Genomic DNA, 21,247 nt, shown 5'->3' with positions numbered 1-21,247 from the left:
CAGCCTGCCTGCCTGCCTGACCCTTTATCCCCAAGTAGGACACTGCAGCTCCTCCCACTAGCCCTGTCAGTTTCTCTCTCCAACAGTCATTCACAGTTTCTGTGGCAAGGCAGCATTGTAGTCAGTGGTTAAGCACAGGTTCTGAAAGCTATCCGATATGAATCCAGACCACCAATCACAAGCCACAGGCCCTCAGCAAGTTACCTGACCTTTCTGTACAGTTAATTTCCTCAGTAGACAACATTAGTAACAAGAACATAGCCCTGTCTGTAAGCTCAGCACTCAGAAGGCGGAGGAAGAAGGACTGAGAGTTTGAGACCAGCCTGCTTTGTAAAAATACCACCATGTTTCATCCCCAAACCAAACTAAATCAAACACACAAACTTTAAAGGCTGTGAAGGGGGCTGGAGAGACGGCTCAGCAATTAAGAGCTCTTACTGCCTTTGCAGAGGACCTGGCTCAGTCCCCAACAACTCACATCAGATGGCTCACAACCACCTGTAAGTCTAAAATCATCTGACACTCAAGTTCTCTGTGGCACCTGTACTCACATGCACACACACAATTAAAGGCAATAAAAACAAGTATTTTAAGGGCTGTTTAGACCAGGTAAGTTATACAGCACCCATGTTTAGCATGCTGAGCTGCAGTATTGCTGCTGTTCCCACAAAAGAACTCACTGAACTAGTACCCTCTCTTGCTTTCCTAACACACCAAACTGAAAAACCAGTGCTATAAAGTCTTGAGATACAGAAAATAACAACTCTAACACAACACTAAAATCTGATTTTCAATAAAATGCCTTCTTAAAAAATCTAAGTATTTGCTTCCCGTGCTCCATTATTTGACTTGGTATGATTATGTAGCCCAGGCTGGCCTCCTGCATGCCAATATTATAGAGCTGCATCATCTTGTAGCAAATCTGTCAAGCACAGGATTCAAAAGGAGGCTGAAATGCTGGCAGCAACATCAGCACTGTCAGCCATGGCGCCTTCACATGTGTACAGCTCAACCCTTGGTCTACAGCACTCACCTTTGGTCTAGTACTGTGACTTCAACTATGAAAAAAAATCTGTTTCAGAAAAAAATTCAATTATAATATATAGGTTGGCAAAAAGTGTGGAGACTATAGTAAGAAAAAAGTATCTGCAAATCTTCTCTGGTAATAAACTAGACAGCACAGCTTTGCATCTGTCCTCTAGTACATAGCCAAATACAATTTTTAAAACAAACCAGCAGAAATACACAAGGCAACAGAGAATGATTGTCAGGGATAGAGAGTGGTTTTTAATTATTTAAGTATTTCTCTCCCAAAAAAATTGAATAAACTAATAGTTTACTTAATCAAGTTTGGAAAATGCAAAATCGCATAAGGAAAAACTCACCTGCAATCTATGTTGGAGGATAATACCAAACCTGACACACTCTTACAAAGCCAATGCCTTAAATGCTAACTGTTCCTGTCTTTGTAGAATAAATAAGCTTTTTCTTATGCTAAGCTCTTCAAAATCAGTAACAACTCCACAATTGAGCCAACATCTTTCTGAAGAGCAAACATCACTGAAACCAGCCCCTTTAAAGCATTCTTGTTGCAAGGCACATGCTCACACATGTGCACACCTAGGCTAGACCTAAAGAAGCAGGATAAGTCAAGAGTGTTTGGAATATGAAAACTCTTGTCAGAAACAAATGCTGATAGGTGTTACAAGAAAATACTGATGCTCTCCCAGCTCAAGCAAGCAGAAATGACTGAGCACGTAGGTGTGGCTAGGGAGGAGGAAGGAAGTGTGGGTGGCCCTACAAAACACTTTGCAAGCTGCTGGAAGTTGTAGAAGCAGCCTCTGCTAAAACTACTGTCAGTTTGGAAGCCACAGTTACTATTGCTGAAGCTCACTTTGAGCTTTTTGTTGACACCACCACTACTGCCGTGAGGTCTTTTTGACAAACATACCTCCTCCAACTCTTCCTCCCTGGAAGAGGTAATCAAAGACGTCACTGTACACAACTGAACACTCACAGCTTGCTGAAAAATCAAACAAAACAGGCTGTGTGCAAAAGTCAGGTTACCCCTAAGTCTCTCAACATTTTGTTTAGAATATAACATTCCCTCAAATGAAATAACATTCTAGTCCACAAAATCTCTCAAAAGTACTAACTACCAGAAAGATTCCAAAACAAACTAGGTCTTTACATTACAGACAACCAAAAGCTCTGGTTTTGCTAAACTGAACTGACACTGAATTTAACCTTCTTCCTCACAGAAACAAGCTGGTATTTTTTTCACAAATATCAAAAAATGAGATTTATAATCCTTACTCATGGTAACCACCAGACTGAAACACCTATAAAGAGCCAACTGAAGTTATGGCGCAGATAACACTCAGTGGCCTGCTGTTCTCTTTAGTCAAAGCAAGGCTCCAGCTTTCTAAGAGTGTGCTTCTTCCTCCTGGAGTGACAACACAAGCTACAAAGCAGACTTCCAAAACCCACAACAGGTCAGCAGGCCCTAGGTCATGAAGAACTAGAGTGCTGTACTGGAGGGTGCTGGAAATCACCATGGGTTACAACAGCTTCTATCTGCACTCACTAGATGGAATCTCTGTGGCATTAAAATTAAGAGCTAAGCCAATAGTTCCTATTAGAAATGTCCTAAAGACTTTGCAAAGTTAATTCCTACTAAATATGTTCTGAGTTTTCTTGTTTGTTTTAATTAAAATACAATTACAACATTTCCCCCCTTTCCTTTTCCTCCCCCCAACGCTTCCCATGACTTCCCTTTATATATCCTCTAAAATTCACGGCCTTTTCTTTGATACTGATACATACATTATATACACATACACAACACACACACGTAACACACATAAATATAACCTGCTGAGTTTGTTAAGTGTTACTTGCATTATATGATTTCTGGGCTGACCACTTGGTAATAGACAACCAATTAGGGGGTCTTATTCCTGAGAAGAGGAATTCTCTCAGCATTCCTTAGTTGACTGAAGTTCTTTGCCTAGGAGTAGGGCCCCAAGAGATTTCAGAGACCATGAAAGAAAACCACAATCCGTCAACCTGCAGAACAACTGATACTGGGCTGCCCACCCCCAATGGATACATCTACAATACAACTCCTGCACAAGGCTCAGGAACATCGCGGAAGAGAGGGCAGAGAGCCCATCAAGAAGAGCAGAAGATTCACTCTGAGACACTGGTGACACCTCAGCAATAGGGCTTCTAACCAAGACCCGCACAGGAACGACACCCGCGGACGTTTATCATGTTCTAAATCTCCTTTTGAGTAGGCAACTGTCTTAGACCTTGACAAGACCCCAACGCCAGCTCAGAGGCCCGCTCCAGCCTCTCCAGTCAGCTACTGTGTGGCCAGGGAGATCAATCACCAAAGTGCTCTTGTCTGAGCGGATGGAGTTGTAACTGGAACATACGGAGGGGCCAGGCCAGTGCCAGTAACGCTGAGCAGGCGAGGCAGAGCAGAGCTGGTGCCGTGGAGAGGGCTCTGACACCCTCATGAGCTTGTGAGTGGCATCACAAGTAAGTCCAACCCCCTCCCCAGAGCGGCCCCTCGGCTCGGCATCACTTCCACCTGAGGGTAAGCGAGCTGGAGCTGGAGCAGTGACAGATGCAGCATCGGTGCTTACATAACAAATAATGACTTAAACTAAAGCTCACAAGTGGGATTACTACAAAATAAAAAAGCCAACCCATCATCACTCACTTTTCCCGGGAACACAGAACGTAAATTGGAAGTCATGGAAAGTTTAAAACTTAATATTTTAAACCTCCTCTCTTTTAAAGGCTGTATAAACACTGTCAAATTCACTTTAACTCTATATCCCTTCTTTCTCTGATTTGAGATGAAGATGTCATTTAAAAATGATCATAAGAAGAATACTGGATCGAAGAAAACTCATCCTTAGACTAAAGTATTGGCTGATTTTGACTTAAAAGAATCACTAGAGTTTTCTTTGCTGGGGTAAGGCTGAATGCTAACTTTGTGAATAGCAATTTCACAGTGCATGTATCAAAACCTTAACAAAATTAATGTCCTTATTTAACAGCATTACCACAGGATGAATATCCCCTAGCCCCACAACCTGAAGTGCTCCCAAATTATCCAAGTACACAGGAGACAATTTCATACCATGAAACTTAAAATTTTTGCAAAATTATCTTCATGATATGTGTCTATGTGGTGCATGAGCTACAAATGAATTTTAAGTGTAGAGCTGGATACTACCCCTCAAATATGCTATCTCTGCAGACATTCTAAAAATCCTCAAATAACAAAAAACAAACAAAAAGGAAGCAAACTCCAAAACACAATTCTGATCCCAAGCTTGTGTCTGAAGTAAAAATGAGGACACATATTTTACATTTAGTAATGCTCAATAACATTTAAATGTGTCAAGACTCAGACACAACACAGAAGTCCACAATACAAAAATGCTACATAATGCTAAGTAAAACAGTCCAGGGGCGTGTAGACAGCTGTCAGTACTGGTCACAGAAGCACCACCAATGCCCAAACCCATGTAAACAGCCAGGTGTGCTTGCACTCATGTGGAGTCCCAGCACCAAGGAGGCAAACACAAGTGGGTGACTGGGGTTGCTGCCCTGCCAAGCATAGTCTAACTGACATGCACCAAGCCTCCACACGCAAGCACGCGCACACACAATACTCATTCACAGAGTCTCATAGCACAGCATCCCAACTTTTAATAACTATGTACTTTGATTGTATATACTGTAAGGATCTCAAATGTTAAATCGGTAATATATTATTTAAAAAGAATCTACTTTCCTTCTTTATGATTTCCTGTTCTTTTAGAATTTGTTACTATGTACTGCTTTTATAACCCAAGAGATGACTGAAATTTTATTTTCTGTACATAATTATTCACTCAGTGTAGCTTTGCATGTAGGGATCTATGAACAGGCCAGGTTCCCTGAAATATTGTTGAAGGCCAGTGTCTGTGCTCTGTGTGCTGAGCAGGTACGCAGCTCTTTAGGGCTAGGGTTAAGAACACTGAGTCACTTTTATTAAGTGACAGTTTGTGCCTTAGTGGGATACACCACACCACCCCAGTCATTAGAACCCTACAGCCCAGTAAAGAAAACAGGGTCCTACAGAAACAGCCCACCAGTAGCTTTCAGGTATGTCCCAGGGTGAGAGCGAACCGCAGAAGGGCAGGGTCAGCATAGACCGAGGCCCCGCGAGGCAGACAGAGCAGCAGGGAAACGGCATTCGCGTGGCTGGCTCAGGGAAGGGAAACATAGGTTGAGTCACGGGATAACTTGGAGAAGTGAAGTGTACTCTGTAAGCTAAAGAGAAGGCTACCCATTTACTTAGTAAGTTAGTCAGTTGTTAACTAACGTGCTGGAGATACCCAGGAAAGGCAACTGTCAAAGAGCTGATCTGAGGTTTCAAGAAAACAAAAATCTTTTAGGATCCACAAGGAAGCAACCAAGAATAAGATCACCAAATCTTCAAATTAATTTCAAAATTTCATAGACATTAATTTTTGTTATTAACTTACTAAATCTCCCATTGCCACCCATAGGTAGCACTCTAAGAGAAGTGAATTTTATGGCAAAACCAGTGACTTCTTTATTGTCCTGTCTCAAATTTTAAAATGTTTCTTACTGCAACAAATTGCTCAAATGAATTCCAGTTTGTTTGGAAGTAGCTTAAAGCAGTCAGCCAAGGGTCAACTGAGGTAGCTCAGCAAGCAGGTAAAGGCATTCGCCTCCAAGCCTGACTGTCTGAGTTCAACACTTAAGGACAGAACCAACTTCTTTCTGCAAGCTGCACTCCAGCCTCCCAAGGACAAGCCTGAGCACTCATGCATAAACGAATGTAATTTAAACAGTTAGGAAGAGAACCAGAGTTACTGGGAATCTATGTCAGAGGGTCTTTTTACATTTGTTGTGTTATTAAAATCCTCACATTGGCCATTTAATCGCACGAAGGTAAGCGAAGGCTCCTCTGCCTCCTGTCTGTGCCTGTGAGAGCTACCTGAGTGGACTCCAGGCCTACTGACCCCACCCAGGACTAGAAATTCTTCCTATAATAACGCAATGCTTCCCTTTCACCCATGCCTTGCTAATTCCTAGAGAAACCCAAGTACTCAAGTGGACCTCTGGGGATTTCTGGTCTCCTCCAATTCTGACACGCCATGGAAGTGCTGGTCCTAGCAGTCGACTGACAAAGGCTCAGAAGAACTGCCAGTGCCGACAAAGGCTCACCTGACAAGCATCATTAACAAATAGCTTTTGAGATGTTGAGAATCTGTGTTTAAGTTAAGAAAAGAACTGTAGGGCAAACAACTGTAGGAGATAGGCTTGGGTCATTACTGGTTACCCTAAAATAGAACAACTTGAAAACAACATGCTATGATTTCTTGTCCACATCTGTGCACAGCCAAGTGTGTTCCCAAACCACACCAGGCAAGCAAGTCAAGAAAAATTCAGGCAAGTTTTAGTTACTTCTTAAAATCTTTATCCGTTATACCTTTCCAAAGTACAAATTTAACATACTTTGCAAATCACATTTTTCTCCATTTGCTTCAAAAAAAGCAGTTTCCTTCTTAAAGGGACTGGTAAAATATTCATCAAGCAGGGGAATAAATTAATCCCTGAAACCAGACTAAACACTGTCATTCAAATCTCTCTGGCACTATCACAATCTTCATGCCAAGAGAAAACTATGCAACCTACAGATGACATAAAACAGAGCACTAACTTAAAACCCAACCTCTCTGCTCTTATCCATGCTGCTCATCATTAAAGAGACCCACAATTCCCTCCTGCAACGCAGCACCACACTCAACCTAGGGACACGTGAGCGTGCCATCCTATACCCCAAATGACAGGCCAAAATGTCTTAAAAATCTAAACCATGCTCTCTCCAGCACAGACCCAACAGAGTTAAAGAGTGACCCACGATTCACAGATCACTCACTTTTCTCCTGGCTAACCCACACAGTGAGCGAGGGGGAGACAACACAGGGGTTCATGGAGAAGGACGCCCTACGCCAAGCATCACTTGGTAAGCTCTTCCTTCCCACCATCTCCACAGGTTCACTTTAGGGGTAGCAGAGTCAAATGGTAGCGCGGTGGTAATGGCACCTAAGGCCTAGGGCCTGAGAGGCCATGCAAGTTCCCTCAACACTGTCTATACAGCTAAGTCACCACCCTGGACAGTTCTACAGAGTGACACAGTAACAGGCTGATAGAGGAATCAAAGCCACTCAAAGATCCCTTCCAGCTTCTCTGCCTTCCTCCCAAGAGACTCATGGGCTAAGGAGGACTGTAAAGCTAGTTCCCTAACCCACTGTTATATTCCCTAGTAAAGCTAGTTCCCTAACCCACTGTTATATTCCCTAGTTCCCTAACCCGCTGTTATATTCCCTAGTAAAGCTAGTTCCCTAACCCGCTGTTATATTCCCTAGTAAAACTAGCTCCCTAACCCACTGTTATATTCCCTAGTTCCCTAACCCATTGTTATATTCCCTAGTAAAGCTAGTTCCCTAACCCACTGTTATATTCCCTAGTAGCCACAACAAACTGCCCCCTAAACAACTCTCCATGACACCAACAGGGAGGATCTCTGCCTCAGGCTGTTTACAACCTCTTGCGGGGGACAGACATAAAAAATATATAATAATAAAAATAAAAATACAGAGGAGCTCTTCCCCTTAAATATGCCTTGGGGGTTTCACAGAAGGCATCCCAGAGACATCTCTGTCTGTAATTGAGCTACAAATTGAAATCATGATGTGGGAAAGAAGCTTTCAGGAGAGATACCTGAGAAAGCTTACTGTGGAGGGACAGGATCGCAGGTGGAACACAGACCCAACCAAAGGGCCCAGAACCAATTATCTTTGTCTCTGCTCTGGCTGGCCCTAATTCGTGCTCTACCACCAGCTAAAAGGCTACCATCCTGATCATTCCCAGTGCTGTCCCCACCTCCTGTCACACACCAGCTCCCCAAACACACTCACAGCACAAAGTCCTACACCATTATCATCTCAACTGTGTGTATGACTATGCAGTCACTAATCTGCATCTCACTGACTAGGTACAAGTTGTGTCTGTTCTATTCAGTTCTGTAACCCAGGTATAGAATCTGTACCCATGGTAACTGTCAGGTATAGTGTCTACCCAAACACACTGGCACATCTTATTGCATGAACAAATGAAAACAGACGCGAGCTGCCAAAGGAGCCTAGGGTAAAGGAGCAGCAATCGGATGGTGGCTTCAGAAGTGAGTCCAGGTGTAAAATGAAGATCCAATGGGAAGGACAAAACGGAGCTGGGAGACAGTAAGAGACTACCAGAAATGTCTGCAGGTAAATAACTACCCATTGCTTAAAGCCGAGAGCTGCCAGAATCTGGAGAGGGATGGTGAGGATGAAATGAAGAGGCTCGCCACAGAGGCCCAGGGGCAAGGCAAGGGTCATGTGGGATGAGGAGAGTGAGAGATGGTGCTGGATGGAGGACACGCCTACATACACTGGATGGAGGACACACCTACATACGCTGGATGGAGGACACATCTACATACGCTGGATGGAGGACACATCTACATACGCTGGATGGAGGACACATCTACATACACTGGATGGAGGACACATCTACATACATTAGATGGAGGACACATCTACATACACTGGATGGAGGACACGCCTACATACACTGGATAGAGGACACATCTACATACACTGGATAGAGGACACATCTACATACGCTGGATGGAGGACACGCCTACATACACTGGATGGAGGACTCATCTACATACACTGGATGGAGGACATGCCTACATACACTGGCAGAGTGAAGACTTCCTTCAAGCTCCAAAACTGGATGACTGAAAAGCAAGTAAAATCCAGTCTAGCTATATTTAAGCAGGCCGTGTTTTCCATTAATAGGCTTATAAAGGTCATTGTAATTGACCAAGACACTTCTTGAGTGCACGTACTGTATCAAGCTTGACTCCCAGCAGGGGATATAAAGACCAAAGCAGTCAGTTGTCAAGGAGTTGCCTGAGAAAGTCACCACATGTCAACAGCTGAGAAAATCCAGCCCACTGAGGCTGTGATTTGACCGGTTACCATGTGTAGTCAATGTTTCTACAATCCTAACTACACACCCAATAATAAATGGTGCAGGCAAAACTGCAATTGAAAGGTGAACACAGATGTATGGATGGACCCTCTTACTTTTCACCTAGGACACTTAGCACACCATATCCCACAGACCATGTCCTGTCACTGAGTTCACTGAGTTGCCCTGGACTGAGCTGCTACGGGCAGCAGACTGGGGGTGTCAGCCTAAGACAGGGACAGAAGCCTGATTTGCACAGAAGAGCCTTGCTGAGCACTGGCCAAATTCTGGAGGGGCCAAGGCCAATTTCAGGAGGCCCTTGAAGTGACAATGGAGAGATGAGTGTTCAGGGAGACTAGGCTCTCTCCTGCCAGTGGCAAGGAATGGCTCCCTCCCCAAGGGGAGCAGGGCCACCACCCACAGATGTGCGGAAAGGCAGGTGAGGAATGGCTCTGTGAAGTAACACAGTTCAGATCCAGCCCATCCCAAGCAGACCACACTTCCGGTGCTCACTCCAAGGCACCAGACTTGACAGTGTGACTCTTCCCAAACACCCCAAAGCTGGTGCCATGCCCCCTTCCTTTACAAATGCAGTTGGGCCGTGACTGCCTCGACTCCCTCCCACACGCTCCGTCTGAGTTCCCTCACAGTTGACCTCACCTCCTGTCACCCTAGCCTTTGAGACCGGTTCAGCACAGCCTGGGAGAAGCACCCCTACTGCTACTGCCTCATGTTCTGTGCAACTGTCTCCACTCCGGTCAAAAGCAATCCTGTTGGTTTGCCTTGGTGTTACAGAATAACTCCTAAGCACTTAGGTGCAGAAACTGCCTCCCAAACAGATAAAGGCCCAGGAATACATGATGAAAGGTTAGGTTTATCCTCCCAAATCTACTCAGCCCTTCTACCCAAGTAGACCTAAGATCTGCCTGCACAAAGTAGGGTACCTGCATTCCCAACAGAAGGGTTTTTTGTTTTTGTTTTTTTTGTATTCTGAGACAAGGTCTCACTATGGTTGCACTTGCTAGCCTCAAACTCGTGATCCTCCTAGCTCAGCCTCCCAATGCTGGAATTACATATGTGTGTTATCACACACACACTTTTGTTCTTGAGATGCCACACTAATTGTGCTGCCTAGACTGGCCTTGAACTTTGGCCCCTCTGACTCCAAAGTGCTAGTACTAATTATTGTCTTACAAAAAGAATTCAGCTAACAACTCTATCTTGTAGCTGAGATGCTGTTAAATTAGGCCTTCAGTATTTCTCACCTATGTGTTTAAGTCAGAAAATTCAGGCTGTTTGTCCTTCTCCAGCCTAGACAGGGTAATGAGCCAATGCTCAGAAAGGTGCAATAGGAAAGAAATCATGTCTTATTTAATACCAGCGCTTAGAACCAGAACCACTCAACATCTCCCCAAAATAATCATTTTCTTAGTTTCACTTTCGACATGGGCGAAGCTACCTCACTGGTGTGGATGCGTCCAGTAAAAACAACATAAATGTCCTTCAATTTCAATTGAAAGACATTTAGAAAGGCTTCCTTTTAGGATTGTGTGGTTAAGTCACATAACCACCAAATAAAGATCTAATCTGTATGTCTGGTCTATAAAAGTAAAAAAATAAAAACCAGCACAACTTCCAAGTTCTTAGATACTCTAAACCTTCAGCTCTCAACCTGTGGGTCATGACCCTTTGGGATCACCTAAGACCACTGGAAAACACGGAATTTACATTACAACCCCTAACAGTAGAAAATTACAGTTATGAAGTAGCAACAAAAGTAATGCTAGCCCGTCATCGGTGGCCCACGCCTTTAATCCCAGCCCTCGGGAGGCAGAGGCAGGTGGATCTCTGTGAATTCAAGGCCAGCCTGGTCTACAGAGCTAGTTCCAGGACAGCTTCCAAAACAATACAGAGAAACCCTGTCTCAAAAAAAAAAAAAAAAAAAAAAAAAACAGTAATGCTATGGTTGGAGGTCACCACAACATGAGAAACTGTATTAAGGGTGGAAGCACTGGAGCATTGGGAAGTTTGTTTAAGCTACTGTGTCATACTGCAATCACTCATTAAAATTTACCCAGAATAGCATAAAAATCTTACTACCAGGGCAAGAGAAGATTTTGTGCGTAAAGTAAAATAATGACTGGTCGAGCAAAAAACTTTAAGGATCGGAAGCGGCACAGAGTGTTTCTGATCTCAAAGCCTTGAAGACGGGAGAGTGCAATGTCCGTGCTGTGCTCTTGACTTTTCACCCAGTTTCGATACGTGACCTTGGGAATGTCATGCAATCTCTTTCATTCCTAGTTCTGTAAAATGGGGGCAAGTTTACACCGATGGCCGGATAGAAAAGTTGCTATGTATCTGTGTTCTTTCAAAAAAAAAAAAAAAGCCTTGTCTAATCAGAACGTTCTAATCACCACACGTACAGAACATTCCTCTCCAAGAACCCAATTCCAAGAGACACATTTAAGCAGACGTTGAAGACAGATTTTTTTTCTGAAGGGGAATGGCTTTTATAAATCTGGAAAGCACTGTAACAGGATTAGAAATTAACAAGCTGATTACATAAGCCTTGACAACCTGGGCTTCTGACTACGCTGACACATACGGTGATAAGTTTAAGGACCGATCTGGGGCAGGGTGTCCTCAATCCCTACAGAGAACCCAAACTGAGCCTTGGGGCGTCCATCGGGAATCTGGGGGAAACTCCGCAGGAAGGAGCTTTGCACCTGTAGGGTCCATCGCTCACTTCCCCTTAAACCTGACAGGACGCTTCAAGCTCTGAGGCGGCTTCACCAAGGCTCCCGAGACCTGGGAGAATCAGCTCGTGTAAATGGGAGGGGAACTAAGAACCCGGACCGAGAGGCTCGCCCCCACCCCCCACCCCGTCCTTTGACTACCACAGTCCTGGGAACCCCGGGGCTAAATTCTCCTCCCGATGCGCACCTGACCCGAAACTCACAGCAAAGCTCCTGGGTCGCAGCCCGATCCCACCGTTTAAGGACAGGGCTCGAGGAAGCCACGGCGGGCAGGGGTTGCCACTTTCCTGCTTCCCGAGCCCAAGCCAGAGGCGGCAAAGGTGCCTGCCTGTCTTTATTTTAAATGCTTCGGAAAGAAATCAACAGGCGATGTCTTAACGGAGAGAAGAACAGGCGTCTCCCAGCCCTGGAAAAAAAAAAAAAAAAATCCTAGCCGTCCCCGGGGGAGCCGCACTGCTGCCCCTTCCGCAGCCCGGCGCCCTTCTCCACAGACGCCCGCGTCTCCGCGCTGCCGTGAGGCCGGCTCGCGGACGCCCAGCGCAGCAGCCGGACCCGAGGCCCACGGGGAAACTGAGGCCCGCGGAGCCCGTGCCGCCCGGGGCCCGCTGCGGGCTCGGCGCGACGCGGCGCGGCGCGCCCGCGGCGACTCCCGTGCTGCCGCAATCCCGCGGCCGCCGCCAAGGGCAGGGCCGGACCGCGCGAGGCCCGCAGGCCCGGCGAGCTCGGAGGGTCCGGGGTGGCGCCGCGGGCCGCGTCCTCCGCACAGGGCGCCCCGGGCCGAGCGCGCAACTTACTTTCCGCCCGCGGCGGCGCCCGCCCAGCCCCTCTGAGGCGGCCGCGGAGGGGAAGCGCTGGCCCGGCCCACGCTCCCGCCCGGCGCGCCGCACTCGCCCTACCTCAGCCGGCAGCCGGGCACCGGTCCACAGCGGCCGCGGCGTCGACAACTCCCTCCCGACCGCCGGAACCCCGCACCCAGCGCTAATCATAATACCGAGCGAGCGGCCGGGGGTGCGGCCGCACTGCGCGTGCGCGGGACTTACGTCACCGTGACGAAGGCGACGGGGTGGGGCCTGGGGCGGGGGCGGAGCCTAGGGCCGGCCGGGGCCGGGGCCGGGGCGGGGCAGGCCAGGCGCACCTGCAGGCCAGCGCGGGGACTGCTGGAGCGGGTGTCCTGGCCCCGGGCCCGAGCACAGCCCACTCCGGAGGGCTGGGGACGCTGGCGATGAGTAAAGGATTGCCCAGGAGGAAGCACCAGGACGATGGACAGCGACAGGACTTAGCAGCTGCAGCTGGAGCTCTCTGGGGTGGGGGACATCTGAGGGCAGGCGCTGCAGTCTTGGGGTAGAGGGCAGGGAGCACGCGCGCTTTATCCCTGAAGGTTCACTCCTTCTTCCGTCCAGCTTTAGGCAATGAGAGACAACAAAACGAATATACATATGTACATGCATATACATATGCGCACATTTGCACAAGCATGCGTGTACACACATGCACGGACGGACACACACACACACACACACACACACACACACACTTTATTTTTTTTCTTTGCGGTTTCTTCTCTCTGGGAATCCAATTGAAGAATTCTGTTGATTTTGTTACTACTTAACAGAAAGGAGCAAAGCCCAGCACCTAAATGCAGGCTTGTCCCCCAGAGTCAACAGAAGACACTGGCCAGGCCAGACAGCATGGAGAAGTACATATCAGGCGTTAACGTGGCTGTTCGTGGTTCTGCTCCGGGGTGACTCAAGAAGGGACCTTACTGGTGGCAGGACAAGAGGGAGGGGGCTCCCAGCTGTCACTTCTGGAGACTAGTCCTCTGGGGTTTCTGAAGAGGAATGCTGAGACTCCAGGTGCCAGAATTCTCCCCCATGCTGTTCCCCCTGTGTTCCCTCAACCCCTAAGGAAGACAAGAGCAAAATGAGCTGCCTCAACTGACTGGACAAAGAAATCCGCATGGCTTTTAACAATCTCTCTGTTGTCAGACAATGACAAACGTCTTTTTCCTTTACTTACTCGAGTGCTTACGACTACATCATCCTCTTTGCATCCCTGAGGATGGCTGGGAAGCAGAATGGATGGGGAGGTGGTCTCTCTGGATAATAACAAGATCTGCTGAAATTGGGACATGTTTAGCTCTGGGTGGTGGAGTACACGCAGGAGAACCTCAAGCTTGGCCCCTGCTGTTTCAGGCCCCACCTCTACAATCACTTTGACTTAAGATCTTGAGAGTGCTGGGTGTAGGTGGCGCACGCCTTTAATCCCAGCACTTGGGAGGCAGAGGCAGTCGGATCTCTGTGAGTTCAAGGCCAGCCTGGTCTACCAGAGCCAGTTCTAGGACAGCCTCCAAAGCCACACAGAAACCCTGTCTCGAAAAACCAAAAAAAAACCCCCCCCCAAAAAAAAAGATCGTGAGAGGACAGTGCCGTTTTGACATGGAAATTCTTTCTTTTTCATTCTTATTTCCTTTTTTTCCGTGTGTGTGTGTGTGTGTGTGTGTGTGTGTGTGTGTGTGTGTGTGTGTCATCATCGCACCCATGTAGAAGCCTGAGGACAAATTGTAGGAGAGATAGCTCTGTCCCTGTGTCCCTCCACCATGTGGGTCCCTGGGATGAAAGTCAAGCCACCAATCATGGCAGCAGGCACCTCTACAAACTGAGCTGTCCCAGAGGCCCTGACAGGGAGATTCTGTTTCAGACGCGCATTGAGCAAGTGTTCCTAACTCCTAACTTGGGCTTGCACAACTCATTCTCTTGCTGAAATACCATGACCTTTCCCCTCTGGGAGCTGTCACTAGTCAGGGGACACTGTGGCCAACAACGGAGTAAAAGTATCACTCTAATGGTCTCCCAAGGGAAGTCCAGTGGCCTTTGCCTTCAAGTCTGTACCCCAAAGGGACATCCGTAAGCACAGGACAGTGGCTGAAACACGTGAGTCCTTTAAAATAAGGTGTTTATGTTGCTGCTGTGTAACACAGATGCTGACCAAAACAATATATTGAAGTAAGTCAAAATTAGAAATACATTTAAATGAAATCAGCTTCAGTTCTCTTCCTGAGATGCACACACAACACTGTCACATGGGGAGGCCATTTACTCCGTTTCAGGGATTCCCGGGAGGCTGCGGCACTGCTGACAAGAGGGTGACCCATTTTTCAGTCCCACAACTTCAGTATGTTAGTTAACATGATATGATTATGCTTGAGCAATATGTTAAAAATATTTAAATACAAATTAAGGTATTATTGCCTTACTTGGCTTTTAATCAAACTTGCTTAGTTTAATGAAGAAACCCCTTCTCGGATCTCCCCCAAGGCTGCCTTTGATATACACTGCTTTTTTAATGTTAGGTCTTTTCATGGACTTGCAGGAAGCTTTAATTAGATACACAGTACAAAATGACAGGATGGAGCTCGAAGGCTTTCGTTACAGTCTCTGATTCAGATCTCAAAAACAACAGAGTGGCAACTATTTAAGGAAGAAGCTGTTTATTAGACGAAAACTAGGGAGGTACGATGAATTATATCAAGAAAAACCAAGCAGATTCATGAAGAACTATTGTCCTGTTCTTGACACTCCCTCAAAAGCAATGAGCATAACAAGGTTCCCTATCCAGACAGTACCGTTTTCATCAATTACAAAAAAAGTTGGAAGTATACTTAAAGCAACAAATATTGATCATCCACCTAAAGTATTTCCAGTTGTGATTATTGATTTTTTTCTCTTACATTTTCAACTAGTCATTTTGTACATTAATACATTTCTAAATTTTCTAATGCATTTGTAAGTCCTGGCTTCATCCCAGTTCACAGAAACATTTTTCATCGGAATGGCCTCAAGAGTTCCTCAAAGATTCCTTCCTCACTCTCTGGCATCAGTTAACACCTCCAAACTCTCTTATCCCAGATGTGAATTAATTCCTGTGTGCATTTGTGTGCATGTTTTCATGTGGGTGCATTCATGTGTTCGTGTGTGTGTGTGTGTGTGTGTGTGTGTGTGTGTGTGTAACACATTAAGAGACTCAGTCACTCTCCACCTTGTATTTTGAGACAGCGTCTCTTACTGAACCTGGAGTCCATTCACCCATTCTGCTAGAATAGCTGTCAGGAGGCCTCGGTACTGAGATCACAGACATGCTTATGATGCTTGGTTTTGGACATGGGTCCTGAGGACCCAGACCCAGTATCTTATGCATTCTATTTCTTACCAACTGAGCCATCTCGCTCCCAGTCATTGGTAACGGTACCTCTCTCAAAGGGTGAGGTAAAAACAGCAATTCTTAAACCAGGCTCCCTGAGCAGCAGAACCTGCTTCTCCCAGGAACCTTGGCTGAGTTTTGAATTCTCTCAGATCGACTAAGTCAGAAATTCTAGTCTTTCTGTTTGTAGATTTCCAGGTGCCTAAGATGAAAATAAAGTTTGAGAGCCACTGTTGACAGGATTGACTTTACCTAAGCTTCAGAAGGTACTAACATACTGAAAGCAGTATGTCAATGAGAGTTTTATAAAGACAACACAACATGGTGTTACAAGACACAGTTTTATCACCCCCCAAAATTACATGTGCATTTCACTCCTGTAGCAAATGATCACTTGTCCAAAACTCCTATATAACCTACTACACCCCTTATCCTGGCCCCTGCACATCCTCAAACTGTGTTAGGTTGGCCTTGAACTCATAAATCTCTCACATCAGTCTCAATGAGAGATTATATGCCCCTGGTGCTCACTGTAGCCTCTGTGTACCTCCAATTTTCCTACTTCTCAGGAAAAGAATTGCTGTTTCCCCCAAGTCTTTGCTTTTCTGTTCTCCCTACTTTAAAATGCCACCTACTTCTTCTTCCACTTCTGATGGGAGATGCCATTCTGTAAATCTGTCTCTTATTGGTTGTTGAATAAAGCACTGTTGGCCAATAGGGAAGTAAGATATGTGGGACTAGGAGTCGAGCAGAACTCTGGGAAGGAGAAACACAGGGAGTCACGATGTAGCTGCTATAGGGGTAAGAAGTCCGGACCTTTTCTCCAGTAAGAGAAATACTTATATTAACAATTATGGGGTAAAAACTTACGTCTGAGCTAGCCAGTAAGAAACAAGCAAGGCCAACAGCTTCATAATTAATACAGCGTCTTGTGTGTTATTTGGGGACTACAACGCGGCAGAGCCCAGGTGACTAGTGGGGAAAAGCCAAAGCGGCTGGCAGGGAAAAGGCTTCTCTCAACACACTTCCAACTAACACACTTAGCTTTAACCCCCAGCCACCGCCAGGGTACCCGCTGCTGCCCCGCTCCAGTCTTAAGCGGGGGTCCTCTGGAACTACACACCGTCCGTACATCTCACTTGCAGACAACCAACACGCCTTTAGCTTATTTTTCTTACTTAATTGGCTGTCTATAGCTTCTGGCACAGTATTAAATAGAACAGGAAATGGGGGGTCATTTTTGCCTTTTCCCCTCAAACCTACGTGCACCTGTAGGCTGTCACTGTTAAACCTATGTGCATCTGTGGGTGGCCACTGTTAAATGTGACATTTCTTTACACAGATGCCTCTTATCTGGTTGATAAATTTCATAGTTTGCTGTGAGTTTCACCATGAATGAGTATTGGATTTTGCCAAATGATTTTTTTTTGTATTCACACAACCATTTGGTCTTCGTCGTTTACTAGTGGTGTGTAGCATTAATTTTCAAATGCTAAACCAACCTTGCACCCCTTGGATAAATCCAGCTTCATCCTTTCTGGATGTTGCTAGGTTCAACTTGCTGATGCTTTAGGAGTTTTTGTTTGTATTCACGTGCTATTTTCCAGTGTCTCTAGCCTCATAGAATCAGAAAACATGTGTCTCCTCTTTTTCTGAAAAAGCTCGTTAGTGTTTGTCATTGTCTCTTCTTCAAATGTCTGACAGGATTCACCAGTAAAACCATCAGGGCCCAGACCTTTTTTATAGAAAAACTTCCAACTAGTAATTCAATTTCTCTACTTAATCTGTTCTAACTTTCTGTTTCTCCTCAAGTTTGCTTAGATCATTTGTCTGTTTCTGGAAGTGTCACCTACCTTCCCCTTAAGATATATAATTTGTTCTTCGTGTCATCTCTTATCAAGCCTCTTCATCTCTGATGGGCTGATGGCGACATCACTAATTCACTTGCTAAGATTTTTAATTTTATTTTCTTTCAGGAATTGACTTTTGCATTTACTGTCTTCCCTTATTTTCATGTTTATATCAATTTGATTTCTGATGATTATCATCTATCATCTGTTAGGGATTTAATTTGCTTTCTTTTGTGTAGAGTGTAGTCTTCCTCGCTATCCGCCTGGGCCCTGCCACAGTTGCAGTCCCCAAATAACATCTCGCTGCCTGGACAGTCACCCGAAGTTCCTCTGTAACGTTGGGGCATCCATCTTCAGCCCATAGGCCACAGTGTGTCTGGAAGACTTCTCAGCAAAGCAGGAAATTTCAAACTGTCCATCTGCATTGGCAGTTTGTCAGTCATTTTTCTGTGTCCTGCAGAAAGTCTCGTAGACTCTTCCATGAAGCAGGAACCCTGAAGAACTGAGTTCAGCAGTCACTTTCCTGTGGGTCCTGCATATCCAGTTTATACAGCAACAGTCAAACAGTCCAGGCAAGAGCAGCTTCTTGCCCAAATGGCTAATCTTGCCATGTTGAAAACAAACTCCATAGTGAGTCTCTTCGATGCCCATCTTCCTCTCAGACGTAATTGGTGCTGCCAGGAACAGACATTTCTCATTGTCAAGAAAAACACTAAACCATTTTAAATGCCATTTTCTGAAGTTATTGAAAGGTTTGAAGACTATCTATCTTAAATATATCTCTGTATATCTAGAAAACCTAACTTACCTGACTATAAGTTCTGACTATTATAAGTAACTATCTATAATCTGTACCTAATTATGCATTACATTTTAAAAGATCAGTATAAGCACAATACTTAATCAAGAGGAGAAATACACACATCACAAAATTGACCTTGAATTTGTATCAATAAATGAAAAACCATACCAATACAAAGTATTCATTTCCATACCATAATCCCCTTTTACCTTTAAAAAGAGATTGGTCGTGATCATAATCATTAACCAATTATAAGCAACCCCATTTAAATGAAAACAAAAATTTATAAACAATTTGGATGTTGCTCATACCAAACTGTTTCCTGCTGATAGGGGGCACTGTCCATACCATGGGGATCATAACAAAACACAGAAACCTGGCTAAGTCATTGTTTTTGTGGTCTACAAGGCTGCATCATCTCAGCTGTCTTAGATGTTGGAACACCTAGCCCACTGCTTCCGAGGGTCTTGGTTCATCAAACCACAGAAGCCTTGAAGGAATCCACAGCTTTCCATTTGCTGTGGAAACAGAAATAAAATATCTTTTCCAAAGTAACATATCCTTATACTTAAATTTTGATGTTAAGGCATTTCAAAAATATAAGTTTAATTAATTCAGCAGCATTTATAATCAAGTGTACTTTAGCAGTTGTTCCTTCTTTAGCAATCAAAAAACTGAAAAACACAATAGCATACATTATCCAGACTCTCTGTGTATTTTCCATCTTTACGTGGCTTATGTTACCCTATTTCTTTTACTTTTTTTTTTTTTGAGACAGGGTATTTCTTTGGAAATCTACCTGCCTCTACCACTGGAGTGCTGGGATTAAAGGCGTGTGCCACCACACCCAGCTACTTTATTTTTATTTTTTCCAATATCTTGTTTCTCTTGCTCTCCCAAGTCTACTTATATCTTTCTTCATCTGAATCTGACTTTACCGTAATACTTTGTTTTTCTGGCCACGTTTGTCTTATATAGGCTAAAGAACATTGCTAAAATTAAAGTGGAAACAGCCTCTGGCTTTCCAGCATGGCGGGCGTAAGTTTAACTCCAGCTCATCACCTCAGTCTATGCTGACATCCAGCAGCATGGTGCCGGCTTGGAGATGTGGTCACTGCGACTGCCAGATGCTCGTGCACACCATCCAATTGTCAGCAGAGCATCTTAAAAAAACCAAAACAAACCAAAACTTGCTTTTTTTTTTTTTTTTTTTTTTTGCTTATGCTGTGTCAGGAAGACTCCCTTAACCAAGCCACGTGAGTCTCTGCTTGTCACTAGCAAAACAGAGCCCACCTGAAAAAATGCTGCTACCAAGAAACCATGCTTCTCTCCGTTCTTTTGTTTCTAAAACTCCTTTTAAGCTCTTGTCATTCTACCTGGAAATTCAATCACACTCCTGACAACCACTTGTAGAGTGTAGTCTTCCCTGCCACAGTTGCAGTCCCCAAATAGCACACAGGATACTGTATTGATTATGTAGCTGTTGGCTGTTTGCTTGTTTTTTACTGGCTAGCTCTGACTTAAGTATTTAACCCATAATTGTTACTCTAAGTATTTCTCTTACCGGACAAAATGGGGGGGACCTCTTACTCTGGCAGTCTACTTTGGGTCTCTCTCTGCCTCTCTTTCCCAGAATCCTCCTTGACTCCTAGTCCCACCTATGTTGCTTCCCTATTGGCCAACAGTGCTTTATTCAACAACCAATAAGAGACCGATTTACAGAATGACATCTCCCATCACTTCTGGAGCCCTTTCTTTTCTGAGTTAGTCATTGAAAACTACATTTACTTTGAGATTGGGCTTGTCCACATCCCCTACATTTGAGGGACTGTGGTTCTGTTCCTAGTCCTTTCAGGGAACTTCTACTTTGCTGTGCCATCATCTTCAACCCACGGTTTATTTAAAATTCCACTGCTGAATTCCCAATGCTTGAAATTTCACAGTTATTTCTGCCCTCGAGTTTTGTTATTCTGTTGTCCTCAGAGAACATGTTGTGGAGATTTTGATTTTCCGAATAGTATCAGGGTTTGTTTTAGGGCCTAACATCGACAATCCCTTCCTTCTTAAATATGAGTGAAACCTGCTTACCTGAGATGTCACCCCTACAGTTACATAATGTTGAAAAGGTGACTATATGATGATCCTCCTGCACCCATGAGCCCCCTTCAAACAAGTGAGGGAGCAGGGAAAGCTTCTGGTTTGTAGGTAGAAGGAAAAAAATCAGAGACATCCACAGCATGAGAAGAGTATAAAGATGGAAGAAACACACAGAAGGGACCAAAGGGAAGTCTCTGACGTCTCTAGAAGCGTTGTGATCCCTAACCACAACCGGAACCCATGGCGTCACTCCTGCAGCTGTGAGGGACTGAATTTGTTTTCCAGCAAGCTGAATGAGCATGGAAGCAAATTCTATCCAGAGCCTCTGACCCCCGTCTGACTGACAGCTCAGCTTCAGCCTGGGGAGACAGTGAGCACCACATGCATGTCTTTCCACTTCTAAGTTTGTGGAAACTTGTTGTGCG

The 21,247-nt window shown here is 45.1% G+C and overlaps 1 protein-coding gene across 5 annotated transcripts in view; it reads right to left on the bottom strand.

Moving 5' to 3' along the window:
• The window catches only part of Snrk (SNF related kinase), a 61,093-nt gene extending 48,193 nt beyond the window's left edge, over window positions 1-12,900 (bottom strand). The window contains exons 1-2 of one of the 5 annotated variants that reach the window (XM_013122226.3): window positions 12,773-12,897; window positions 12,064-12,282 (exon numbers count right to left, since the gene is read on the bottom strand). The gene's annotated coding sequence lies outside the window, so the exon portion shown is untranslated. Of the gene's footprint in view, window positions 1-12,063; window positions 12,283-12,772 lie in introns of all 5 variants that reach the window. The other 4 variants (XM_013122227.3, XM_013122225.3, XM_040739883.1 and 1 more) reach the window with 4 other exon arrangements.
• Window positions 12,901-21,247: the final 8,347 nt, after the last annotated feature.

The sequence above is a fragment of the Mesocricetus auratus genome, unplaced genomic scaffold, assembly GCF_017639785.1.
Source record: "Mesocricetus auratus isolate SY011 unplaced genomic scaffold, BCM_Maur_2.0 Super-Scaffold_100691, whole genome shotgun sequence".
In the NCBI taxonomy this organism is placed as follows: Eukaryota; Metazoa; Chordata; class Mammalia; order Rodentia; family Cricetidae; genus Mesocricetus; species Mesocricetus auratus.
Note: the sequence above shows the minus strand (reverse complement) of the source record. Positions and strands in the feature narration are given on the sequence as shown.